At 44.1% G+C, this 24,828-nt stretch overlaps 1 protein-coding gene across 8 annotated transcripts in view; it reads left to right on the top strand.

Moving 5' to 3' along the window:
• The first annotated feature begins 2,702 nt into the window (after positions 1 to 2,702).
• Positions 2,703 to 24,828, top strand: part of PDZD2 (PDZ domain containing 2) — a 301,222-nt gene continuing 279,096 nt past the window's right edge. For 5 of the 8 annotated variants that reach the window (XR_006176846.2, XR_010602129.1, XM_042860213.2 and 2 more), the window contains exon 1: positions 2,843 to 3,072. The gene's annotated coding sequence lies outside the window, so the exon portion shown is untranslated. Of the gene's footprint in view, positions 3,073 to 24,828 lie in introns of all 8 variants that reach the window. The other 3 variants (XM_065598827.1, XM_065598829.1, XM_042860215.2) reach the window with 3 other exon arrangements.

Raw genomic sequence — 24,828 nt, 5'->3', positions numbered from 1 at the left:
TTAATGTGATTTATACTTTTAGATTATAGTAGGTCAACAAAATGCGCACTAAACCATTTCTGTTTTGTTAACACATGCTTTTCCTTTGGGCTTTTAAATGAAGTGCAAACTGGTCAGAATCAATTTAAGGGACTGAGGACAATCTGTTGCTTAATGGAGGTAATCCTTTAAGAAAGATGATGCAGAACTGTGTTGAGCACTCCTGTGTGTGCATTCCTAAAAGGCTGCCTAAAAATGGGTGGTATCTTGTAGAGGAGGTTGCCCCAAAAGGGTGGTGGTCTCTTGTATAGGTATCATTGTATTAGAACTGGAGAGTAGTTGTATATAGTGCAAGTGACATAGCCTGAACAGCAGAATTTGTGCAAAATGAATGTATGTACTCAACAGATTTAATGTAAAGCCTCAAAAAACACATCCTTTTGCTGAATCATAAATGGCTTTTTTGGTCTTTGATTTATATGTATTCTTAAAATACTGGATTATTTGAATTAACTTTTTCCCCTAGGTGAAATTGGAAGCAATTTTGAGCTTTTGAGTTTATATTTTGAACTGGATAACTTAAAGATGCCTTTTTGTTAGTTCCTGACTTTTTATATTGATAACATTTCAGTGGCCTTTTAGTAGCATTATTATTTATGATGGTCCTTTGAAAAAGCTGTTTAGATTTGACATTATTTTTCCAGTTCGGAAAAATATTTGAGTGAGCAGTGGATTTATTTCCCAATAGACTGATACTTTCCCCCATTGTTTTCCAGGAATGTGTTTCACTTATCTGAAAAGTTTGCTAATCTGATGGTAAGGGTAGAGGCTTCCTACCAGAGACTTATGCTGAGCTTTTTGGGTCTGCCAGTTGCCAGACAATTTACAGGTTAAAATGCTAGACCTTACTTGTTAATTCTCAGACAAAGGAAGCAGACGTTGTAATCATAAACCTGATCACCCTCATGGGATTAGGAGGTACAATCTCCAAAAAGAGTTAAAACTCAAAAGTGACTAACCTTGTTTGCTCTTGGTTAGGGCAACACAACATTTTCTTTTAATTTGAACATTCCTCTGCAGTGCTGGAAACACAAACACATCAGCATTGTATTAGTGCATGAGAATCAGGAAGTGAAATGGAGAAGAAATAAAACAAAGCCATTTCCCCTTTCCCAATCTGAGCTGAGTGAAGTGCAAAGAGCAAAAATCACATTAGCATTTACACTTTTCTGTTTTAATAATCTAAAGTTACTAGTGACACAGGGAAGGAAGACTATTTTTTCCAGATAAATTATTCTGAATCTTGTTGCTGTTCCTTTAAAAGTATTAGTCATTTAAACTAATATAATCTTCTCTAAACATCCTGATCCCTATGGAGAGAGAATAGAAGATTAAGGAGACCCCAGCAGCATTTTTAAAGGATTTATACAAATCCAAGAATGACTGTGAAAATATGAAACAACTGCTCAGCGCAATGTATGTGCCAGAACCTTGGAGGACCTCTTTAGTAAATCTGTCTGACTGAGATGCAATCATTCAAATGTGATTAGCATAAACCCTCATCCTTTTTATCGCTTGGTGACAGTCCTTCAAAGCAGTCACTACAAGATGGGATAAACTCATGCATGGCCATAGCTTTGGGCTTGTCTCCACGTGTAATTGCTCCTGATTAATTCCATGTGTGGACACCCTTAGTCCAGAAAAGAGTTTAGTTTAATGCAAGTTACTCCCGGCTTGTTTGATATTTGCAAGCCACGTTTCACGGTTTGTTCTTGCCTGTCAGCCCCCTGCCGCCAGGGGAGAAAAACCTCCCTACAGGAGAAGAGTTTAGGAGGGAACAGACTTTGTCCTGTCAATCAACCAGGGGACTCCCCGCCCACTCTGGAATTCGAAGGAAGAATTCCCTCCTACTCACGTCACTCAAAAGGGAATCCCCGCCCCTCGTTCCAGGGAAGGGAATCCCCGCCTATTCTGTCACTCACGCAGAGGGGAATCCCCGCCCCGGCGGCGTTTCAGAAGGGCCGTGGCCCCTCCCACGCCCCGCATGGGAGGCGGGGTTCAACAGGCTCCCCGCTGCCGGGGAACTGGGGGTGTAGGGAGCCTCCCCCCGCCTGAAGCGCTGCCTGGGGCTAAGTGGGGAGCAGCAGCAGCAGGCGGTGCCTCCCCCCCACGTGCTGTCCTTGCTTGCGCTGCATGGGGAGCTGGCTGCGGGCTTGTAGGGAGCCCCGCTGGCTTGCTCCTGCAGCGGGGAGCCGCAGGCTGCGTGACCTGCCCCAGCGGGAAGGGGGGAGCCCGGTGGCGGCGGTGCTGGGGGGGGAGAGGGGAAAGGTCCCCCGGCTGCTGAAGGGGAGGCCGAGTTTGCCCTGCCCCCTATTCGTGCCATCTGGGCCCGGGCCCCGGCGGGGTGAGGGGGTTTCTGCAGCCCCTGCCCGAGCCCAGCCGCTGGGTAGGGAATCCCCTGGCCCATCTCCCCCGGGGCGCCCGCTGCCCGGTCAGCTCCGCCCGGCTCAGCCCTCCCCTGGGGGCCCTGGCCGCGGCTTTGGCCCCGCGCTGGAGAGCCGGGCTTCGTAACTAGCCGCACAGGAGCGAACTTCAGCTGCTGGAACTTGTCAGCCGGGCCGGAGAGGGTGCGGGGGGGGCCCCAGCCAAGGTATAAATAGACGTCGCCGCCGCCGCGTCGAAGCTGGGCTGGGAGCCGCTGTGACACCGGCCGCCTGGGGTGCGGGGAGGGAAGGAGGCTGCTGTGCGGGGCGTCTCCAGAGCCGGGGCGAGCGAAGCCTCTAAGCCCAGCCCCCCAAATCGGAGACCTGCAGCGGGAGCGTCTCGCCAGCCCGGGGGAGGGACCCTGCAACCCCGCCCCACCGGGAGAGCAGGTGGGGAGAGACCCCGCACCTCCCCGGGGAGAGCGCCCGCTCCGACCGCAGCCCCGTGAGCCCAGCCCGCCTCTCCCCGGCTGCCGGAGAAGAGCCGCCCCAAACTTTGGGACAGGAGTACGCTGCTCAGCTCGGACCCCCCGCTCCCTGGGACGGGTCGGAGGAGTCCAGAGCCATCGCCTGGGACTGGCCATGGGGCCGTCGGACCTAGTGGCAGGAGGTGAGTGGATCCCGTTTTGCTTTGCTCTCCTCAAGAGGAGGATCTGGGCAGAAATGACACCAGATGCTGGTTTAATAGAGGAAAGGGGGGAAATCAAATGTATTTTTTTATTGTGGCTTGTCAGGAAACGTAACAGTCCTGAGATCAGTGGTAGAAATCAAGGAAATAAGTGACTCCCTCCCCCATAGCTCTGTTCCTTTAATCTAAGCATCCAGTAACTTCGTGGTTTTATGGACATCCCCCCCCCCCATCTCTCCTTCATGTATCTATCTGTAGTTTGCATTACTGCTTGCTAAATATATTGGGTGTTTACTGTGGTCTCCAGCTTCCAGACCTTTGTGTGATTTCACCCTTTATAACTCCTAGAAAAATCACTGGTGGCAGTACTGCCTGTACTGTGAAAGACTGGAAAACCTTTTCACATCTAATAGAACAAAACTGAGTAATGCAGAAGCAATATGTGTAGCAGGGGAGCATTTAACAACGTGCACTTTAATTTGTTGGACATCTTGAGTCCTTTAGGGTAGTGGAGATGCAGAGACCAGTGTCCTTTGCCCTCCTGCCTGGATACAAGTGCCTGGACTCTGAGTCACATGCTGTTGGAGTAGATCATTGATACACTCACAGATGGTACCAAGCAACAACCCCTGCCTTGAGGATTTGAATTAATTCCTCCTGCATTGTGGATTTTAATTCATTTTAAAATTACCTGCATGGCTGTCCTTCAATGGAAGGGAATCTGGGGGATATTAGCAAGCAGGAAATCAGTTGTATTTTTTTTTTAAAGCAAGTAATTCCCTTTATGCAGCAATCTAATAAAATCAGACTGCATGAAACATCTGGCAGATTTTTTTTTTTATTGCCAGAAAGTAGTTCATGTCATTAAATACATTTGTCTATACAAACCAGGCATTGATATATACAGTGGTGTAAGCAGCCCAAGAGGAATTAAAAAAAACATAACAGAAGGGGGAGGAAAAGATGAAGGGCTGACCTTAAAACCTAGAGAAACAGAAACACTCAGAGTTAAATGCACTGCCTGTCTTTCAGGTGGCCTGCAGAACTCTGTGCCTGTCTTATGATGGTACATTCTGTTGTTGAAAGCTCCCGTGTCCCCTTAAAGATGCGGTAGAACAATTGTTCTTTACCTTTTTTAGGCTCAGGACCCATGTGTAAACCTTGATAGACCCAGTATATAGTTCATGTTTAAAAAAAAAAATATGGCTCACTAAATATTTCTTACCCACAATGTGTAAAGTACTTATTGCATTAATGTGTATATCGGGCATATCATAGAGGTTGCTCCTGTCCTACAGGAGTGGCTGTGCTCAGCTCTCCACTCCAGGCTCTGTGCACTCAGGTTTGACCTGGCCCCTGTTTGTGTTAATGGTGTTGGCAACCTGGCACGTGTGATCACACCACCACGCACTCAAATTTGGCCTGGCCAGCCCCCTTTCATCATGGCAGAGGGGCAGCTGGGCCAAACCTGAGGGGTGCTGTGAGCCTGTGTGTCGGGTCACAACTCCCGGAGCAGGGTGCTGAGCCCAGCCAGCCCTGCGGGACCAGAGCCACTGCTGCAGGCTGTGTGTGGGATTGGCTTTCCATTTCCTCCTCCTCCCCCCCCCCCCCCCCCGGGGCCTCTCACCCCCACTTCTCAGGGCCAGGTCCTGACCCCTATATCTCCCCCCACCCCCGGCCTTCTATATAACACTTGACACATTATGGTGACCCAGTTTTAGGTCAATGCTCTGTAGAATAAAGTGGGATCTTACTCCATCATTAACTTCACCTATTCTGCATATCTGTGCTGTTTCTATGGAATATAAGATCTCTTCCTATTGTAAGACCCTTCCAGTACATCAGTTTTCATTTGTTAGTCTCTAAGGTGCCACAAGTACTCCTGTTCTTTTATCAGTTTTCATGAATTTCCATGCATAAGCTGTCATCTATTGCATCTTTATTACCACTTATTTGCAGAGTGAGATTGTGTGCAGTGATTCTTGGAGGTGCAGCACAGAGGGTTGTAGCTCATGGAGAATTGGCCAAAAGCCACCTTTGCCTCCAATTTTGTTCCCTCCTGATTCTGGTCTCATTGGGGACTGAAATGATGCCTGACATCATTTAGTTGCTGTGTTCTAAGATGCTCTAAGTTACAGCAGCACTGACTGGCTGCCTAGGGATGGCTCTGCAACCTGGCATTGGCAAGAATATCCTCTCCCACATGCTCCTCTCACTCATATAATCTATTCTTGGCATTCCCCATATGATGGGGTTTATGAGGGGCCTGTGTAGGGCAGCTTATGGCTCTCCTACACCATTCCTGCACTGGAGGAATTCTCTTCCATCCTGTTAAGACATATAGGCAATGGGAGAATCCCTCCTGAAGTTTCACTACAGAAATAATCTTCTGAAACACAAGTGTGTTTATAAGACATCTCTTCAGGTAAAAAATATATATATATATTTATTTATTTATTTATTTATATATATATTGTCTCTAGTGCTTGGACCAAGTTTTGGTATTTAGTAAATATCACTGACAGTTTAAAAATCTTCTGAAAAAGTTGATTAAGGTGAGTATTTCTAGATTAAAAGACTCAAAATGGCTCCTTTATGATTTTTTTTTTTTGCAAAGTGTCTACTTCTTGTGTCCCTTTACTTGCCCATCAAAATTGCAATACATCATAAAGTAGACCAACACTGACTCATGCAAAAAGAAGCTTTTGAGAGCAGCAGTAATGAATCATTGCAAATAATGGCAATTTTTTGGAACAGACACAATCATCTGACTGTGAAGCTGATGGAAGAAAAAATAAAGCGTATTGATGGAGAATACCAATGTTCACTGTCTACCTGTTAAACCAGCAACAGAAACTTTCAGAAGTTACCAAGGTCTGGGAATATTACTTGTCCTGCATTCTTCACCAGTATGCTGCATTCCCCTAAGGGAATGTGTACATATTCATTTTCCAAAATGGGCAACTGAGGGACAGAGGTCAAGTGACTTTGTTAAAGGGTATATGGAAGTTTGGAAAGTTTTGCTCTCTGAGGTGGTAGAACTATGTTTCCTCCTCACTAGGCCACAATATCTATCATCCAAACTGTTTCAAAGCCCTTTATTTAGCTAGACCAAGCTCCTGTCTTGGCTACGCAGCATGAAAGGAAAGGGGATTACTGGGGCCCAACAGCTCAGTTTCATCTGAATGTTTGTGGTACTGCAGCCAGCATCTCACTATCTCTCTCCCCCCAGCCTTGCATAGTTGAGCGGGATGGTGACAAAATGGAACTGCTCAAGACTCAGGGCAGCTGAGCAACTGCCTATTATCACCCCACAATCCTCTCTGAAAGTAGGAAATGGAGCAACTCAGACATGACTTAGTCCAGCCCTGCCAAGGTCTGCAGAATGCTTTTGAAATCTTATGGGGTTTTTTTTTGTTTAGCTTTAAAATGTAAACTGACTTTTATCTTCAAAAATCAAAGTAAAATAACATCTGTAAATGAGTAATTTGGCTGTTGTTACTGTTTAAATTATCACTGATATTAAATGAATTTCACTTCTTTAAAGGTCAGTTGAATTGCAGTGAATTAAAGGCTGTGAATATTAACCATTCAGTGGGGAGAATAAAGTCTCGTACTGGAGACATACTTCTAAAGCATTACTGTTGTCCAGTATAAGAGTGTTCTTTTGTTGCGTTTTCTGTCTACAGAAAATATATATAGCATTCTCATCCCTAAGGATTCCAAAGCCTTTCACAAACTCTATTATATATATTTAAAAAATAACTTGTTAATGCATCATTAATGTTGCACAGTTAAAATGGCAAAAGTCAGGAAATGCAAAAACTGAGGTTCCAACAGCAATATTAACTTGGCTGTACTACACATCCGGTATGTTTTTATAGCATAAATTTTATGATATAAACAGGAATAGGTGGACAGCTGAATGTAACTAGCAAAACAGTGTGTATATATGGGCAGCGTGGCTGAGTCCACATGTGATGGTTGGTTTTTATGTATAATCTGAAACATGAGACCTCCAACTGCGCAGTGCCCCCTAACACCATTCTGGAAAATATGTTCAGTAATGACTCAGAGGAATGTGTTACTTACTGGATTGTTGACAGTGGTTCCTGGAGCACACTGGGGTTTCTTATAAATTTGCTATCCCGGAACTGACCAGTCTCCAACCCTGTTCAGTTTTTGAGACCAGAAAGATCCTAACAAAAGGCACTATCACTTCATCTCCAATTACTCTCAGCTGCTAAGTAATATTACCCACTGACAGAGGTAGCAGATCATTAGGCCAATTCTTAGTAGATTATATGCAAAAAAGATGATGGGGAATGCTGTATTATAATTAGATAATCTGAAATGGACCATACCAACCTTATTAATAGTCTGTTATAATTTTAGAAAATAAAATGTTGTTTGATCTTAACAGACTTCCTTGAATCTATGAATTACAGAATTTAAGGCCAGAAAGTGCCATTAGACCATCTCGTCTGGCCTCCTGTGTGTCACAGCCATTCAATGTCAGCCAGTTATCCCTGTACTGAACCCAGCATTTGCATACAGACTATCATCACCCATTATGGAGTGTGTAATCTTTCAGCAGTAGCGCCTTGACCATAACAACGTTGACCAGTGTGCATGATGTTCATCTGTGATTACATTCTCTGCAACAAGCTACCAAAATCAAATGAAGGTTCACTTTTTGTTGTTAAAAGCGGCATTTCAATTAACAAGAGCCTTGTGCACTAACAAACTGACAAATCACATCACACAACCTAATAGTTTTCTTTGACAGAGTAACGAGCCTTGTAGACGGGGGAAGCAGTAGATGTGATATAGCTCAGCTTTAGGAAGGCTTTTGATACTGTCTCATGTGAACTTTTCATAAGCAAACTTGGGAAATATAGCCTAGATGAATTCTGCTAGAAGGTGAGTACACAACTGGTTGGAAAAGCTTGCTCAGACTCGTTATCAATGGTTCACAGTCAAGCTGGAAGGGCATATTGAGTGGGGTCCTGCAGCGATCTATCCTGGGGCTGATTCTATTAAATATCATCATAAATGATTTAGACAATGGCATGGAGAGTACACTTTCATAAAGTTTATGGACAATACCAAGCTGGAAGGGGCTGTAAGTGTGTTGGAGGACAGGATTAGAATTCAAAATGATTTTGACAAACTGGAGAAATGGTCTGAAATAAATTTGGATGAAATTCAATAAAGACAAATGCAAAGTACTATATGTAGGAAGGAATAATCAATTGCACAAATACAAGAAATGACTACCTAGGAAGGAGTACTGCAGAAAAGGATATGGGGTTATAGTGGATCACACACTAAATATGAGTCAACAATGTAATACTTTTGCAAAAAAGCAGCAGGAGTGTTGTAAGCAAGACGCAAGAAGTAGTTCTTCCGCTCTACTCAGCACTGATAAGGCCTCAGCTGGAGTACTGTGTCCTGTTCTGGGCCCCACACTTTGGGAAAAATGTGGACAAATTGGAGAAAGTCTAGAGGAGAGCATCAAATATGAGTAAAGGCCCAGAAAACATGACTTACAAGAAAAGACTGAAAAAAATTTGGTTTGTTTTCTGGGGAAGAGAAGATTGTTCTCATGTCCCCTATCAATCTTCAAGTATGTAAAAACTTGTTACAAAGAGGAGGGTGATAATTATTTCTCCTTATCTGCCGAGGACAGGACAAGAAGTAAGAGACTTAAATTGCAGCAAGGGAAATTTAGTTAGGAAGTTTTTTTCCTATTGTCTAAGTGTAAGGGTAGTTAAGCACTAGAATAAATGATGTAGGGAGGCTGTGGAATCTCCTTAAAACCTTTTAAGGACCTGTTCATCACTGGACAAACACCTGTCGGGAATGGTCTAGATCAGGTCGGCAATGTTTGGCACGCGGCTCGCCAGGGTAAGCACCCTGGCGGGCCGGGCCAGTTTATTTACCTGCTGATGTGGCAGGTTCGGCTGATCGCGGCCCCCACTTGCCGCAGTTCACCGTCCCGGGCCAATGGGGGTGGTGGGAAGCGGCGCGGGCGAGGGATGTGCTGGTCACGGCTTCCTGCCGGCCCCATTGGCCCAGGATGGCAAACCGCGGCCAGTGGGGGCTGCGATCGGCCAAACCTGCCGCATCAGCAGGTAAATAACCTGGCCTGGCCCGCCAGGGTGCTTTCCCTGGCGAGCCGCGTGCCAAATGTTGCTGACCCTTGGTCTAGATAATACCTAGTCTTGCCTCCAGTGCAGGGGACTGGACCATATGACCTATCAAACCTCTCTTTTCACCCCCCCCCCCCATTTCTGTGATTACTAACTTTTGTTTTGAGTGTTAAAGCTTCACGGGGGAGTCTGAAGTAGCATAATTAGGGAAGAAAAGAGAGCTTTAACTTCCCCGTCTAATTTTTTTGTAACATATAAATGTCATCTTAAAGTGGCTTGCTTTTGGCACAACATCCCCAATACAAGGTATGCTGCTTGAGAGCTGCTGTAAACTACACCTTCAGCATTTATTTTCATTATTGCTTGGTCCGGATGGCATCTTATTTTAACATTCTGTGCTGTATTCTAAAACTTGTTAGGGAATTAATATTGTGGGTTTATTTCAGTCTTATTTTGTGTGTTTTGGATAAATCCCACTTACGGCTGAAATGTCTTTTTAAACTATTTTTGACAAAATTTTGAAATGACATTAAGATTCCTTTATGCACCAAAAAAACAAATCAACTATCTAAAATGTGGTTACTAAAACTTGCTTAAGCATAACATTATCTTTTAATAATCTAAACACTGGAGATGGAGTCAAACTAAAACACTGGCTCCAAATTCCCTGATCTCTGGGAAAGTCTGGATCTGATCTTAGACTTGGGCCCATCTTTGCTAAGTAGGAAAATCAAGATAAATGGGCACACAGTTTTCAATCTCATTATGGTGAAATGTTTAGTGTCCTCACTTATTTCACTGGAAGTTGGAGGCACCTTGCTGGATTGTGCTGTGAGAGCTCACAGGATTAAAAATTGTCAAACCCATTTCCCAATCAGCTTCCTAACTAGACATCTAAGAGCCTCCTGCCATCTTGGTGAAAAGTGACTATGTTTTCCACACTGGGACCCGGGTGTGAGGTTGTCAGTCAGTTTCCCTGTGGCAGGTACTGAACGTTATTTGTTAAACCAGGCTTTAAAATGTGCTTTGTTTGTGCTGTTAAAATCCAAACTTCTTTATACTCTCTCTATTCTGCTCCTTTTGCTTTGTTTTCATCCCAAACTGAAATCTGAGTAATTGGCTATGGCATTTTGAGAAACCTAGAATATCTTGCTGATGTTTCAGTGTGACATGCATTATGTGAAAGTGGAGCATAAGTGTCCTAACACTCGTCATCTGGGAGAATGCCATATATATTATATGGACACAGTGATGCTTAGGATCATGATATACATTGAAATAAGTAATGAATCAAAGGCTCTGGGTATAGTTATAATAAAAAAATTAAATGCATTTTGCGGAATAAATCTGAACTGACACTGCGCCAACTGCAGAACTAAGGAGAATATCATCACTGAACCTTCCCCCTCCTTAGAATCCTGATTAAATAGTAGTTAGACTTAGCATTGTGCCCAGAAGTTGAACTGAGTCACTGTGAGCATCCTAGGTTCAGCTGCCCTCCAGTGAATACCCTGTTCCACTAGCTCCCAGATGTTTCAATTTAGGAACCAGCACCTCAAGCACTCAGCTGATCTTAACAGTGGTGGTATAATTATCTTCTGATTAATTTCTTGCAAGCCCTCTGCTTACCAGCGATGATGACACATGGAAAAGAGCATCTAGGGGCTACCATATTGATTACTGAGAACAGATTATTAAATCCCTATAGGTCATCCATAGAGTGTTCCATCACAGAAACAGACTTCTTCCAACGTATTTGTGATCCAGATGTTTCTGTTCATTCCCAGGGTGCACTATTAAAATGGGTCTTCTACCCAGATGGGAGTGGTGGTGAAACCTTGATTCCAGCAGTGTGTAGATACTGATTGGGGCTTCTGGGTACACCCATAATGCAAATCATAATCTGGCAGTGAAAAGAGTATAATACAGCCTTACTTCTCCAGTCCTAGCCCACAAAATGAGTCTAGAGCAGCGGTCAGCAATGTTTGGCACGTGGCTCACCAGGGTAAGCAGGTTCGGCCAATTGCGGCCCCCACTCGCCGCGGTTCGCCATCCCGGGACAGTGGGGGCGGCGGGAAGCCGCGGCCAGCACATCCCTCGTCACTTCTTGCTGCCCCCATTGGCCCAGGACGGCGAATCACGGCGAGTGGGGGCCGCGATTGGCCGAATCTGCTGCATCAGCAGGTAAATAAATTGGCCTGGCCCGCCAGGGTGCTTACCCTGGCGAGCCGCGTGCCAAACATTGCTGACCCCTGGTCAAGAGTGTGTTGAAAAGGTTCATCTTTAGGCATTGAGCTAGAAATCATGGTGGTTGGGATGGTCTTGAGCCAAACTAGATATGTTATCTATACAAACATTTATATCCTCCTTGTACCGTCAGCACTGAACCAATCAAGAACTCAGATCAAAAATGGATTCCAGGATGCAGCAGGGTGTCCAATATTTTTCCCCAAAGTCTTTCTTTAACGACTCACAAAGGAGTGGTGGGTAGACTAGCCTATCCCCTCATTATTTTGTTCACCAATTAGGCCTAGTTTCCGACACACCAAGTTTGGTTCAGTGAGTTCTGGGTCCCACACTTTTATTGTTTACTGGCATGATCTTTAAGGCAGTCCTTGAGTCAGGAGGCCTTTTGGTTTGGACTAATTCAGTTTTTGTCTCCCTTTTGTACCTTTTCCCATCATCGTTTGTTGTTATAGGTTATTGTGACAGCTGATGAACTTTCACTTTTTTTTTTTTTTTTTTTGAGAGTTGTGCTCATAATTAGGGTAAATTTGTAGGCCCAATTATCACAACAAACCTCTATATTAAGAGAATCTCCATTTTAACTCCATTCTGGGACTTTTGTGAAAAGTGGCCACGCTTAATCAAATCAGTTTTTTGAAGGGTCAGATTTAAGATGAGGTGCAAACAGCACAGTTACGCCTCCTCCCTGATTTCCCCCCAGTTTATGCTGAGAAGAATACCTGTTAGGAGATAGTAACACTGCTGTAGTTACCTAGCACTACTGTCATCCAGTCAGGTCCAATCAGGGATGGCGGTAAATTTGATGGCCACCGAACTTAACTTAAACGCTATGAGTCAAAGACTAAAGTCCCAGTCATCTGACATTATGCAGGCTGAGAGTTGAATCCAGGCAAGTGGGACAGGTATTAAACATTAACCATTTGCTTTGCCTTAAATTACTCATTCTATGCTTGCACTATCTCCTTTTTCCCACCATGTTAGGGCTTGCCAGACCCATGCTTCTGAAAGTAACCTCACCAGCTATCCCTTGCTTCTCTATATTCCCAACTCTCACTTACATTGCTCAACTCTGTTGGCCACTCTAAGTAGTCGTCCAAGGGACATGGTGTGGAATTTTGATAATTTTCCAATCCAGCAGCAACCCATGTGCCCTTGAGAACATAGAGCAACCTAATCCTCCCTGCCTTTACCCATCACCTTACATCACAGCAGAAAATACAGACACTATACATTTAATTCACCTCCTACATCCCTTCTGGAACAAACATAAAAACATTGGAGGGGTCAGCCATCCCTGATTGATGTGTTGTTGCTGCTGTCAGGTGTGGGGCTGTGTTGAAACAGTTGCATTTGACTTATTTTGAGGGGCTTTCTTTGGTCCACGGCTCTGCCTTTCATTTTGTGATCGTGTGTGAGCCAGAGGATTTAACTCTGTGCATTGAACACCACCATGTCTTAAGTGCTGTGAATCTTAGCCCTCTAGAGAACTGGGATGGAAAAGACTTGTTGGGTCATGCGGTCCATCTCCCCTGCCCTCTGTATTAGTAAATGCTCTCTTCTAATAAAACTATACATCTCTAATCCACTTTTCAGCATTTCTAGGGATGGTTCTAGATCGTTGTTCTATTGTCAATAACATCATAGGAAAACGTGTACAAGTCTGGTTATACAAGTGGCACATCTTGATGCCTAGAACGATCGCTGTTAAAGAATAGATTATCTCATCAATGGGGACTCTTGACTCCTGTTTGATGAATTAGGTGCATCCATCCAGAGAACATACTGCTAAATTGTTCATTCTTTTATATCTACATTTGCTTCTCAGTCTATTTTAAATGGATAATTGATTGTAGCAATAACTGAAGTAAAGCAAAGAACATTTACGTTTAGAGTAATTAGGCTAATTTTAGCAAGCTCGGTATGAAGGCAGATGGAATGCTCCAGTTTGTAACAGGACAAAGTTACCGCTTCATCAGTGAAACTCTCCAAAGCATTTCAAGTTAAGCGAAAGGGAGAGGGGGGAATCATGGTGATGACATGTCAGAGTGAACTGGAGTTCAGGGTTTGCTCATAAGATGCATAATTCCTGTATGTTTCTGTGATGCTGCTGGAACTACAATTCAAAATGCAGTTTTCAGAAGTGGTACCTGATGTTCAGGGAAAACAGCTGCATAAAACCACCATTAAACTGACATTCTGTGTCTCTGTTTCTTGTTTCCAATATTCTCTTAGTAGACTCTCTTACATTCCGTATGAAAAGTTTGAGGGCGAAGAAGAAAACCTTGCATTGAAATACTGTATTCATTAGGTAGGGACCTTATTGAACCCTGTATATTGTAAAAGGGTGATAATCCTTCTCTACCTAACACAGGAAAGGAAGGCTGGGTTGTTTTCCAGTTGTTTTGAGATCCTCCGTAGATATTCTCTAATGGTGGAAAGAACTTCTATTATTGGAATGGTATGACACAGCCTTAATATTTTTTAGGTTTTCCCTTAATGCTTGGTTGGGTATATTCCTGCTTCAGCATATGGGCAGGGGAACTTAAATCCTATAATCATGAATGGAATTTATTTATCTGCACAAGGCAAAACTAGAACCCTGTGTGTAGTAGTTGCATTAACATTTTGAATTGTGTAAGCCAGGGACTGGCAACCTTTGGCACGCGGCCCGTCAGGGAAATCTGCTGGCAGGCTGGGATGATTTGTTTACCTGCGGCGTCCGCAGGGTTGGCCGATCGCAGCTCCCACTGGCCGCGGTTCACCGTTCCAGGCCAATGGGGGCTGCGGGAAGCGGCGGCCAGCAAATCCCTCGGCCCGTGCTGCTTCCTGCAGCCCCCATTGGCCTGGAACGGTGGACCGCGGCCAGTGGGAGCTGCGATCGGCCAAACCTGCGGACGCCGCAGGTAAACAAATCGTCCCGGCCTGCCAGTGGATTTCCCTGACGGGCCGCGTGCCAAAGGTCCCTGGTGTAAGCAAATGGAAAAAATATGGGAAAAGTAAAGATTTGTTGTATTCTGGATTCTGTTTTGGAAATAGATACTAGAAGATATTAATTCATCATTGTTATCTACTTTGTAATAACACTAATATATAGTACTCTGCATGTGTCTGATAGAGAACCTGCTTATTTAATTATCTTTACTTTTATTTTTTTGGGTGGAGAACTTCCTTTAAGAATTTTTGTAAGCTGCTGAGACCAATACAGTTAATTCTTTCAAGTTGCTGGTTAAAGTATTGAATTGAATTGACAGGACACTTCCCAAACTCTTAAGGAATTTGAAGGTGAATTATGTGAAACTTACATTTTTTTAACAACTGAAATCAAGACATTGCTTTCTGAGGACAAATGGTACAGTGTTTCAATTGACGATCTCTCCATAAATATTTCTCTAACGCTTTCCATTCTGCCAGGGTTGTATCAATAGATTCTAACTTTGTTAAATCGGGAGGGTTATGTTGCCATTTTTGTTACAAACCTCAGGCTCTTGTGAGAACGCTCTGATGTTTGGTTTAAAAATGAGTGGTCCTGACTGGGCCTCAAATCGCAAGTGGTGTTCCCAGCTGCACAGGCTGTGGCAAGTTGCTGAAACATCAAGTAATTGTCTCTCCAAAATTATGTTAGTAAGGACTCCTTCCTGGTGGCTATTATGGGAGTGGCCCCTAGTAAACCCAGTCATGGACCAGGACCCCACTGTGTTAGGTGCTGTACAGCAGAGAGTAAAAAGCCCATCTCTACTCCAAAGAGCTTCTAACGGCTTCTTAGGAGAAGGCTGCAGTCCCTCCCTTTTGCTGCCATTGGCATCACTGGCTCAGTTTGTTCTTCCTCCACCACAAAGGGAACCTTTCTTAGCTGCTGGGGCACATGGTTGGCATTTATTCCTTCTCAGTGTAAATAGTCAAACACAGATTACAGTTTCAATTAAACAACGTTGTTTCTTCTCTCGTTAATGAATTGCAAAAGCAAGAAAAACAATGTAATGAAGAGTTTCCACTCTATTCATCTCAAGGTAAGGACTGGACAAAGACTCACAAGAAGTTGGTGGGGATAACCTTTCATGAGAGAGTCCCTGTCTGTTTCTTGAGGTTTCCTTTCTCCATACATTGTGGAAAGCTGGATGAGCGAGAGGATTCATCTCTTGTCCTTAAGTCTGTTGGCCAAATTCAGAGGTGATGTGTAAAGTGGTATAACTAGATTAATGTAAATGTGCTAAGATCCTGCTAGACCTATTTGTTTCCCTTAACAATGTGTAAGGGAGTCTAACTGGGAGGGCTGGGAGCCAGAAGAAGGCCCACGAAGACGCACATTAGCTGCTCTTCTTGCTACTTTCTGCCCAACTCTCTTCTAGCCCCCGGGTGTGTGAGAGATAAGCCTGATGTGGCAATGACATGCATGCAGTATCTTTAGGGACTGTATTCTGCATCTTGGGAAATAGTTACTGTGACTCCTCCAGGAACTAAAAACCCCGGGGGTAATTAATGCACAATCCCTAGGCTGGTTGTGCAGATGTCCAGCCTTTGAAGTGGTGCCTTGGGGAAAGAGGGGCAGTGACTGGTTTTGCCTGTTTCAGGAAGCCTGCCTGGAACTAAGAGTTTTGGGGTATAAAAGCTGAGTTTTACATAATCTTGAGTCCTTTTCATTCAGCAAATAAACACGACCTTTTGTACAATGAATAACCCAACCCTATGGATGGGTTGGAAAGACTGGAACTTGCCAGGGTCACCATAGGACTGATGGGGAGCTGTTTTTAGATCCAGTTTTTATTTTGTGTGTTTTCTCCGTATGTTTTGGTCTTTAAATAAATGTACTCTGCTTTGAAAGAGCTGTATGGTCAGCGGTAGATTGCTGTCCTTGTCCTTGGAGAGAAAGCAAAGAGCCGGGGCTAGACTTAGACCTGCTTGGGAATAATCACGGTGAAATGCAAGAGGGCTTCAGCCTAACCTCCCAGGTTCAGGAGCAAGTGGGATGTGGATCCCTGTCCAGAGAGAGGTGACGGCAGAGACCTGAGACCAGTGAAGGCATTCCTTGAGCAAACTATGGAGGAAGGTTAAAAGAGCAGTTCCCCTGAAATTGTGACACACTCTTGAGGGAGATGTAAATTACACTGGTAATAGGTATGCACCTAAGAAAATTGATTTGGCCTCCCTATGCTGTAATTTACAACATGCAGGCAGCTGCTGTAACAGCACCTGGTAAATTGCAGGAGCAGGGCCCAAGTCAGTTTCAAAAACAGGAGTTAAATGTAGTTGCAGGCAGGGTGCCCTGCCACTGTAAAACCCCAGGGCAACTCAAACACATTTTTCCCTAGTCTCCTGTTGCTGTCTGTAAAACCAATTAAAATAGGGGAAACTGACTGTATAGAAGGTGCAGTGAAACTTACTGTACCCAACGTGTTGCCAAAAACACAAGAAAGGAGGAGGGCGGAGATGCAACCCTGAAAAAATGTTTTTCTCTCTCTTGTTTGTACCAGTAGTAGATGGTAAAATTTTTGAGACAGAAGTGTGATTTTTCTTTTTTGGATGGTGTCCCTTAGAAAAACAAACACATTAAAAATGTTTCCACAGATGTTTTGACCAAATCCAGCTCACAGTTAGACTAGTGTGTCTCCACTGAATACACTGGGCAAAATCTGGCACAAAGTAAAAGTAATTTAAAATTATAAGAAGCTTGGATTAATATGAATTATTAAGATAACAAAGGTTCCCGGAAGCCAGGAGAAATGACTGCATATTCACACTCTCTGTTTTCAACAGGAGTATTAATTTTTAAGTGGTACAGTTCCCAGTCCCCCTACTCCCTTTCATTGTCTCGGTTCTTGAAGTTCGCTTCGTTTCTTTGGCACTCCACTGTACCGTTGAGAGTACAGTATGTACATTACTTGGACAGAAGTACAGCACAATGCAGACCTCAACACATACAAACTGAACATTCACAGCCATGATGTCCTAAAATGAATGATCAGATTCTGTTATATGCACATGTATAATGACACACCTGCAAGAAGCACAAGGCTCTTCATTCTATCCCTGGTGAGACCATATGCATGCTTATTAAAGCAAAGCTGCATTACGTTTATGGTGCTCTGAAATGAAGTTGCCATTAGATACAAAGCAATTACTCTAGTTTGGTTTGGCAGGATAGAGGCATGAAAAGGCCCTGGTGATAAAAGAATAGGGAGCAGAAGAGGAGAAAGGGAAGATTATTTCTATTGTGATAGCACCTAGGGGACCAAATCCCATTGCACAAACATATATAACAAAGAGATGGTTTCTGCCTGAAGACCTTACAATCTAAATGTAAAACAGGAGAAAACAGCTGTAGACAACAGACAGATGTGGAGAGCCCATGGTAGCAATAAGACTACTCTGGTCACCGTGATAAGCAGCAGTCACAGAATACAAGCTGCCTGTTAAGTTTTCTGTAGGTATAACAGCAGAGGAGAGTTTAAGGAGGGATTTGAAGGGAGACACTATATCCGGGGTAGGCAATCTGTGGCACTCGTGCCGAAGGTGGCACGCAAGCTGATTTTCACTGGCACTCACGCTGCCCGGGTTCTGGCCACCGGTCCGAGGGGCTCTGCATTTTAATTTAATTTTAAATGAAGCTTCTTAAACATTTTAAAAACCTTATTTACTTTACATACAACAATAGTTTAGTTATATATTATAGACTTGTAGAAAGAGGCCTTCTAAAAACGTTAAAAGGTATTATTGGCACGCAAAACCTTACATTAGAGTGAATAAATGAAGACTTGGCACACCACTTCTGAAAGGTTGCTGACCCCTGCACTATATTGAGTTGCAGATGTTTATGGGGAGTGCTTCCCAAGCATAATAGTGTCATGGAAGAGAGTTCAATGGTGCACGGTAGAAAACTTGAGAAATGGTCAATTACAGCTGGTGTCACTGATGGCGTGGAAGCAGGGGTCCACAACTCAATAGCATATAAGAGATGAGAGGTGTGGCAGGGTCAGGCTGTGAAGGGCCTTAGTGAAGACAAGTGGTTTGTGCTTGATGTGGTGGAGAAGGGAAAGCAAAGAGGGGATGGACATGGCTGAATCCTTGAGCCAGCAAAATTATCTTTGCAGCAGCATTTTGAACAGTTGTAAGTCAGGCAATATGGCATTTGTCAAGGTCAGGGAGGAGGGTGCAGTAGTCAAGGTGTGAGATGATCCAACCCTGGGAGAGAGTTTTAGCTGTGTGGATTGAGAGTAAAAGCTGAGTGATCTTCTGCAAGGGAGAAGCAGCATGGATTCTCACAACACATTTTTTGGTGGTCTCAGAGTGCAGCCACCAACTCTTGCTGGTGGCCACTATGACAATTTTCCCTAAAATACTTAATTAACTTTAGGAACAACAAATAAATATGCACATATACATGTCCAAATCATTGTAATTTATTTATGTAGGGATTTATTATTATTTTTTTTTTTTTTGCAGACTCAATAATAAAAATAATGTACAGTTGTCTCTATTCTTTACTGGACTAAACAGAACAGAAACACAAATAAGGTGCTTTGCACGTTCTTGTCTTTTGTTGTCATCTTTTGCTATTTTAGTTGTTTTTATTTAGACTTTCTAGAGAGTAAGTCTGCTTCTGTGAAGAGTGATATTTGTATGTTTGTTAATATATCTTTTCACAGCAGCAGACTTGTTAGCTAGCTGGGAGGCAGTGAAAAGTGGTATTAATAAACATACAAATATAACTTTTCAGAGCAGACTTACTCAGCCCTGACAAGCAGGGGGACAAATTAAGCCTTGGATGGGGAGGTGAGTAGGGAGTCAGTGCGGGCTGGGAGCGATGGGGTGGATGGGAGAGGAGCCGGCAGAAACAGTAGGGACCAGGGGCAAAGAGGGGAGTGGTGATCCCGGAGCCCTGTGGCCAGGGAATGGAGCCCACTGCTGCGCAGCCAAAGCCCGGAGCCCCGCTGTCAGAGCCAGGGCCGGCTCCAGGGTTTTGGCCGCCCCAAGCAGCCAAACAACAACAACAACAAAAAAGCCGTGATCGCGATCTGCGGCGGCGATTCGGCGGGAGGTCCTTTGCTCCGAGCAGGAGTGAGGGACCGTCCGCCGAATTGCCGCCGAATAGCTGGACGTGCTGCCCCTCTCTGAAGTGGCCGCCCCAAGCACCTGCTTGGTAAGCTGGTGCCTGGACCCGGCCCTGGTCAGAGCCCGTGGCTAGAGGCCGTTACTACATGGCTGGAGCCTGCCACCCCAGTGCTGAAGCCTGAGCCCCCCACCCCTGGAAGGTGGGGAACTCACATCGGCTGTCTGCTCTGGCATTTGTGTCTCCAGAGGGGGACAGGGCCCAACCCTCCTCCTCCCCCCCCCCCCCCCCCCCCGTCACTGCCCAGAGGCTATGGCTGCAAGAAAAGCCCACTGTGGCCACATTTGAGAAATGCTGGTTTAGAGACAATGTCAGTGTTACAGAGATGATACTAAAAATGGAATCTGTGGCCAAGGTTTGAGGAGTTGTCAGTGATTGCATTTTGGGGTCCTGGTGATAGCAAAATACTTGAGTTTGCTTATGTGGTTTGTGCTGTCAACGGAACCTCCAATGAAATTATATCCCTGAACCTCTCAGTAGCCTGGATGTGATTTGAGCAGCTCTTTTATTTGTGTTGTCTGCCAACATGAAGGTAAAGAAATTGGTAGCTCGTCCTCATTTGACAGAAGTATTCCCCAGAGGAAGCCTAAACCCTTGATTTGGATTATTTAATACCAGTTATAATTTAAAGAAAATTTTTATCAGATTTGCTGGCTTTAATGACTCTGTTCTTACATCCTATCTTGATTTACGATGCAAATGTAATAGCATTGAATATGCAATTTTAAAAATCTGCTTGTTTTCCCCCTTCATATGTACAGTGTCTGCTCTTCATCAATGAGGAGCCTAATTTCTGTGTTTGTTTTCTTCACTGGTGTCCCAGATGAATACTAAAGCCAATCTTTAAATTTTTGCTTACCTTTTATGGTGGGGATCTGTTTTTAACTTAACAAGTAGAGGAGAAAGTCTGTAGAACAAGTACATAGGGAAATCTTCAGCGCCACAATTTTGGTAGGTAAATCATTAAGGCCCCGATCTTTCAAACTTTCAAGCCTTGGCATAGAGTATTTCATTGAAGGCAAAATGTTTGACTTATTTTTTTTTTTTATTCCAGGGCAAAAAATCTTGTTACGTAGAAAATGCTAATTTTAATGTGTCCATTTCACAAAGCCCCTAAACAACAAATTGGACTTAAAATGAATGTGTGCAGGGTTGGGGGAATATTGAGCAATGTTGGTGGTAGTAGTACATCTATTTTAAAGACTAGTTGTGTTTTCTATTTGTCTCGTTATTTAAAAAAAAAAAATTAAGGCTTTATAAACCTCTCATTGCCCCCAACTAAAGAGAATAAATCCAACATTTTGCCTTATCTTTCTTTTTCATTATCTCTATATATAGACATTGTAAGTTAACTTTTTATGTAGTGAAAAGTGAAAGCTGTCATAAATGATCTGCAAAAACTGAGTACATGTTTTTTAAGCAGCTGGACAAAATTATAACTGGAAACATTGGGAATGTTTTAATGGTTCTTCAGACAGTGACTTGCTTATGGGAGCAGGTCTTTAAGTGAATGTTTCTCTGTATATTTTATAATGTGAATGAGCACATTGATAAGTACATATAAAGGAATGTTGCCAGCAGGCCACTTAATGTGATGATATGGATGGAGGTGGAGGGACAGAGAGGCAGCTAGGATGAGCGGCTGTTAAGTTTTGTAGCGTGGGAACACAGGAGGGATAGGGAGCTAGGAAGGCAGTACTGGAGAGAGGAGGCATTTTCCACCAAGGTGCCACGCTGCATAGACCCCTTCATGATGCAAGATAAATCAATTCATGGTGAAGAAACCAAATAACTTTTCTTCTAAAAAAGTAATCGGGGCGGGGGCTCTTCTGTAGTAAGATGCCCTTTGTGAAATTTTAGGAGTGTGACATTTGAGATTGCAAGTGTTGCTGCTGCTTGTGATTTTATTGCGAGTCTTGTTTAAAACTAAACACTGCCTTAGCTACAGAACTGCTGAAGTACCTCTATAATAAATTAACAAAGACTGTACAAGTAAAGTGACTACCAGCTACTCTGGGAACCATCATTTTTAAATTTCTGACATTTGTGTCCCAGATTTTAATAATTCTGCATGAAAAAGTTTGTTTGCACAGTGGCCGGAATTGTGCACACAGTTGTTAGCATACATGAGCTTCCATTTAACTGCAGATATGGCATACCCATATTATGCATTATTTTAATATTGTATTTACATAACTTTTCCAATTTACAGAGAATAACAAGGAAAGGTTAGCCATGTGCAGGCCTCTTATGTCTTAAAATGTTCCCTCTTGCTGTCAGATGTAGGTTTTTAGTAAGGAAGCATTTTGCTTCCCTCAAATGTATGAACCTCTGCTTCTTGTCACTTGTATTTTCATGGTTTTTGGTATTTCTTACTGCTGTATATCAGCATTTCTCTTCAGTGCTGATGTCTGTTCTTTAGAAACCTTAAGGTCTAGAATCTGTACAGTGTCACACTGACTGTTCCTTTTTTTATCTCCCTTTCCCAGGATTAGAATGCTTAACATTCTGACTCAGGTTTAGTAACTGCAGGTAAAACAAACAAATGCGTTTTTTTTTTTGTTTTTCTTCTACTAAATACTAAGAGTACAATGTGCAGAAACTAATGGGAGGACACTTTCAGATACTTAAGCTCCCAACCTGCTAATTAGCTTAGCTAAAAAGGATTTTCTTATTGTGTGTTCCTCTAGTCTAGAGCAGCGTTTCTCAAACTGGGATCCCCGAGGGTACCCCAGGGGGTCTGCAGGTCCCGCTAATCAACTCCTCCCCCTTCCTCCGAGTGCCTCCTGCACACTAAAAGTTGGGTGGCGTGAAGGCAGGCTTCCTACCTGCCCCGGCTCCACGCTGCCTGGAAGCGGCCGGCATGTCCCTGAGGCCCAGGATGGGGAAGGGGCGGTCTCCATGTGCTGCCCCTACCCTCAGTGTCGACTCTGCAGCTCCCATTGGCTGGGAACTGCAGCTAATGGGAGCTGTGGGGGCAATGCCTGAGGGCAGGGGCAGCGTACGGAGACCTCCTAGCCCCTCGCCCCCTCCCCCCCCTCCGCCGCCTAGGAGTCACTGGCAGAGGGATGTGCTGGTCACTTTTGGGAACCGCCCAAGGTAAGCACAGCCGGGCTGGAGTCCTCACCCCCTCCCACACCCCAACCCCCTGCCCTAGCCCAGAGCCTGAACCCTGCACCCCGTCTTGCACCCAAACTCCCTCTGTCTTTCTGTCTTTCTTTTCTTTTACTTTAGGAAGATGTCCTCCATATTTCTCCTGTTGAGATAGCTTATTATGTTGTCATCAGCAGGTAGCACTCATTATTACAGGGAGGGAGAAGCTACTGCTTCATGTTTCATGTATTATAGTGAATAATTATAATAAAGGGGGGAAAAGAAGCCTCTCCCCCAGAAAACCTAGCTAACAGCCTAAGGGAAGAAGACAGTTCTAATCTGTGGGGGATGAGTGACACTTTTAAAGTTTTTGGTATCTCAAACCACTAGGGCAGGTTAAAAATGAATGGTGTCTTGCATGCCATTCAAAACCAGGATTTCCAGCTTTCAGAATGTTTAAAGCATTAATCTTTAATTGCAATATTCATGAGATTCTGGCTGCTAAAATGGAATTGAAGCTTATGGAGTTTGGGGAAAGCAAACTGGTAATTGGAATGATGCGGCTGTGTGGATAGATATCATCTGAGCTGCCAGGGCTAAGAAGGCTGTCTGAACTCTGACAAGTGGGGAGCCTGGCTAGCCCATGGAGCATAGCATTCAGCTCTAGCCTCGGTGTTTGCAAGTTACCTGTCCTTGAACTCTCACTGGTCTCCATAGTACATTGCTCCCCTCCCCTCTCCAACATGCTGCTGTCTGAAATTGCAAGCCTTTTTTCTTTCTGCAGAAGCAAGTGCCGCTTCCTTCTGATGACACAACACTCCTGTTGTCTTCTGGGGAAGCAAGGCTGGACCTATAAAAAGCAAGCTGAGCAAAGGCGGGGTAGAATTTCTGTGTAGAACCAAGAAGAAAATTAGATTGGGCCCCAAATGCATTACACTGACAATAAAATATCTTTTTTCAAAGGCCTGGTCTACACTGGCGGGGAGGATCGATCTAAGTTACGCAACTGCAGCTACGTGAATAACGTAGCTGAAGTCGACTTACTTAGATCTACTCACCGCGGTGTCTTCACTGCGGTGAGTCGACTGCTGACGCTCCCCTGTCGACTCTGTCTGCACCTCTCGTGCCAGTGGAGTACAGGATTTGATGGGAGAGTGCTCGGGGGTCGATTTATCGCGTCTAGACTAGACACGATAAATCGACCCCCGCTGGATCGATCGCTGCCCGCCAAGCGGGTAGGATAGACATGCCCAAAGAGACCAAAGTTGGTCTATGACAGGCCATAACTGTCACTGTTCTATAAAAATGAGCTCAGTCACTGGCCATCCTAAAACTCTCAACCTTCTCTTTCATCAGTTAATTCATTTAGGTAGATTTCCTGAGGAAAGCTTCATTCTTAAAGTTGAATGTGAGTTTGGGCTCTTTCCATTTTCCCTTAGTTGTTCACTGCAAACTGATAGAGCATAACAGTTTGTTATCACCAAAGACAGGCTGGGCCGCAGTCAGTCATGGTGTCTAATCTGTGCCAATTTATATCCCATTACATTCAGTTAGACTGAGCCCTGAATGTAGGGGCTGAAATTGTGAGCATCCGTATTGGCAGGGTGCAGGATAAGGCTGCTTGCGCTCACTCCTCCTCCTCCACCCCAGTGCACCGATATATGGGGCAGTAGCGACCTGTCTCGTTAATTTGTGTCTAACCAGTGTCTTTCTGCTTCTCTTGAATCCACTATTCTGGACGCCCTGGAGACCTTTCCTCTGGCAGACCGAATGAGCAGCTCTGTTGTGGGGACTCTGGGGCTCAGTATCGCTGTGAGAATTAGTTATGTGAATCTAGCGTTTGTGAAATATACCAGAGTGACAGTTCTGGAGACTGAACTTCTCTATATTCTCACAGAATGTGTACAACACTGCAAGCTTCCAGTGCTGGATGGCTCTGTCAGTGTGACTCAAACCTGACCTTGGTCCAAGTGAAGGATTAGATCCAAGCTGTCTTACACCAGAACTGGCTAAGGGAGTAGGAACTGCTGCAGTGTTCTAAAAGTGCATCTGAGCCTGGATGCCAAGAGAAATAAGATTGTAGAAGCAGTCTCAGGCAAATGCTTGATGATTGGGTTATGGCCACGTTGTTAACTCTTC

Source organism: Chrysemys picta, chromosome 6, assembly GCF_011386835.1.
Source record: "Chrysemys picta bellii isolate R12L10 chromosome 6, ASM1138683v2, whole genome shotgun sequence".
NCBI lineage: Eukaryota > Metazoa > Chordata > Testudines > Emydidae > Chrysemys > Chrysemys picta.
This window is presented reverse-complemented; position numbering and strand designations above follow the sequence as displayed.